We start from the raw sequence: 3,608 nt of genomic DNA, 5'->3' as shown, positions 1-3,608 counted from the left end.
AGCAGAGGACCCAATGTGGTCCTCTGGGGAAGCATATTTTCATTACCCAGCAAGAAACCTCCCTCGACGGGAATAAGTTAATCCCATTTGCGAATAAAAAATTCTGATCAAGAAACGCGCTAAAGGACAAGCAATATTTTTGTCCACCTGGGCATGTTTTGGGTAGATTGGCGTTCACTGTGTACAGAAAAGTAAACATGGCTGTCTGGACCCGATAATAGAAAATATGCTTAGGGTGCCAAGTAGATAAGCTTTATGCGCCCGCCATCTCTTGGCGCTCAAAGAACTAGGCCCACCATATTGGTTCCATCGATAAGACGAATCCCGCCGTCCGATGTTGCGGAAAGACAGCTATACTTATGAAAGGTGAAGTACCGATGCACGACTCCGCTAAGTGACGCACTCTTCCAAATACTGTGAGTGCGGAAACCTGGCACGTGTCAGCTTCGCCTTTGATATTGTTTAATGTGCGCGAATGTTTTAATATCATTGAAATCCGAGGTAACATGCGTAAGTGTGGCGAGTCGTTTGTATCTTTCCCTTTCTGCGCTATTTCAGTAAGCTTTACGGGTGATTTATGTTCAACATACGATGCGCACTGGACTTTTTGTTGTCTTTGACTGAAATGGGCCAACTTTGTGCATTTCATAACTCTTCGATCGCGCATAGACGGTCGGATGGTAGCGCATAGATACGTGCTTGATAGGCGAAATATATCGGATAAATTTTTCAGCCCCCATAAACCCGTATGTTTCAAGCTTTTAATCCTGCCGTAGAGAACAGCGTCCATTATCATCATCATCAGCCTTACTACATCCACTGCAGGGCAAAGGCCTCTCCCAACCCTCTCCAATTAACCATATCCTTTGCTAGCTGCATTCACCCTTTGCCTGCCAGCTTCTTAATCTCATCCGCCCGCCTAACCTTCTGCCGCCCCCTGCTACGCTTACCTTCTCTTGGAATCCACTCCGCTACCCGTTACGCGTTAAAGAGCGTCCATTAATTTAGCCGCAAATCGTAGCCACTGCACTTACGCTACAAACCTCGATCTCTCGAGCTATGACCTACTAAAGGGAGCTTAAAGAAGCATGCGCTAATTACTGCTTTGCTGTCAGCGTGTTCAGGTATTTTTTTTTAATGCGAAAGCATTTCTTGGCTACTGAATGGCGTCAGCGCAAGCTGTGGACTGAAGTTGCGGACAGAGCGTGTCTGCACGAACTGAATAAAAGGGCAGTCGTGGCGCCATCATGCGACACCCACTGAAGCCTCTTCTCGCAATGTACGGCGCTGGTCCAGCAGATGGTGCGCGCGCGTGGGCGTGTATAGTGTTCCTGTATATGCTCCCGCAGAGCATATACAGGAACACTAGGCGTGTAGGCGAGATCACGGAGGCGAGATGGCGGACTCGCATGAGGTAGGAAAGACGCACAATAACAGAAATGGTTTGGCATTACTTCACCCAAGCAGACCTAAGTGCACCGCTGGAATTTTGTTCACGTGTTCGCTCATTTTTATAGCTCTACCAAAGCTCTCTTAGCCATGCATTTGTCGCTAGGTGCAAGGTGCCACGAACTATTTTCGTATGATGGTGAATCACGGCTGCATGTTATGCGCGTTGTTGTGTCATGCTGTTCTAATATACAGCATGTACAAAATTTACTGTGGGAACGTTTTATTTCTCAGGTTTCCTAAACTGATAGCGATATAAGCTTGTTCAAACAATGCGTAATGTTCATTTGTTGTGACAGATGTTTTCACAGTTACAAAGTCCGACAGTTTCGGAAACTTCGATACGCAGATTTTATTGCTGCAACAAGCAGCAATAGCTTGCTCTGCCGCGGAGAAGCCACTCAGTTTTTGTCCACCCTTGGGATGCAGCGGAACCCACTAAATCATGCATATTAACACGTGCACCCACAGCTCGACCACCGTATCAAGCCTATGCATCAACTGCTTGGGGTTCATTCACAAGTAAAGGGCGTTTTTTTTTTTTGTGGCAGCAGGGACGGTCGGTACAATGCCGCAAGTAGGAAATGTAAAACAAATGACTGCGGCTTTCCTTGTAACATTTAAATATATGGCTGCTTTTCTCTTGCAAATATCGACATTTAAAAGTGGATTACCTTCGCTACAAGCGTCTTCCGCCTTCTTTAATATGTAGCGCTAGAAGCTAGCGACAACAAACACTTGCAACTGCGCTGAGTTCTGTAACGGTGGCGTAGGAAACCGCAGATGCGCATCACACAAAACAGGTAAAGGGATTGCGTTATGCAGCTGGGAGTGGTGGTGTGTGATTATGCTGCAAGTGCACGCACCTGCTAACGGCGACACAGCGAAAGTTTTCAGTGTCGGGGAAGTTCTTATATGTCAGCGCATGTGTGCACACAGCAGAGAATAACCGCTCACAATCTTACCAGGCTAATTTTCCTCTACGTGAAAATAAAACAGCCGCTACAACGTGTGACGCTCTAACCATTGCCTATATGCGCTCATTAGAACGGCGATGGCAGAAAGTTCGACTCGCCGACGCCCATCTGAGAGCCGACTGTTGCCATCTTCAGTTCCAGCGAAGCTGATGACACGGTAGAAACACGCTGGTGCTGCCTAAACGACTAAACCAGATCTACAATTTGCAAAAGATGACTAGTGCAAGAGGCGCCGCGGCTGAAGCTTGACCATTGAAACTCTGCGCGCGAGATTCGTGGGAGATTCAGCGGTGTCGAGAAAGCACGCGCAGCAAACGACGCACCAGCTTGACCAAGCCAACGTGGAGACCGGAGGCTGCGGACGCGCTTTTATCGTTTATGTGGGTTTAACGTCCCAAAGCGACTCAGGCTATGAGAGACGCCGTAGTGAAGGGCTATGGAAATTTCGATCACCTGGGGTTCTTTTACGTGCACTGACATTGCACAGCACACGGGCCTCTAGAATTACGCCTCCATCGAAATTCGACCGCCGCGGCCGGAATCGAACCCGCGTCTTTCGGGCCAGCAGCCGAGCGCTATAACCACTCAGCCACCGCGGCGGCTGCGGCCAGACCACCAAGAGTAGTAGTAGTAGTATTAGTAGTGGTTTTGTTAAATAATAATAAAAAAGGAAGGAAAATATTCTTGCTAGTGCCGGCATCTGCCATCGATACTGAAGCACATGAGCTGTGGCAGCGGAAGTAAAGGAGAGCAGGCAGGATGGAGAAATGAAATGAAAGAGGTGAGGGGACAGGAAGAGAGAATAGGAGGAGAGGTAATATACAGAAATCATTTATACAAAAAGAAATGTGCACAGGTTGTGCGCGTGGTTAGGACCAACCAAGAGTTCCGAATGTCGTGTATTTTGTGCTTTGTTTGCAAATAATAAATAAATAATACATCAAACCTCTCGACACTGTATGCTTGGTACGACATTCGGGAGTAACGGCCTTGAGCGGTGGAAAAGACTATCACCCACGAGCAACACATGAAAGCAGCTTGACTACGTCCACTGCATGATAAGGTGCCGCTGCCATAGCCCTCCAGTAAACCTAGTCCTGTTTTCTGCTGCGGCCACCTTATCCCCTGCACACTCATCCGCCCACATGGCTCGCTCCCGCACCCTGCCATGCTTATTTATTC

This window comes from Amblyomma americanum, chromosome 10 (assembly GCF_052857255.1).
Source record: "Amblyomma americanum isolate KBUSLIRL-KWMA chromosome 10, ASM5285725v1, whole genome shotgun sequence".
NCBI classification, from domain to species: Eukaryota; Metazoa; Arthropoda; class Arachnida; order Ixodida; family Ixodidae; genus Amblyomma; species Amblyomma americanum.
The sequence above is the reverse complement of the archived record's forward strand: the minus strand, read 5'-3'. Positions refer to the sequence as shown.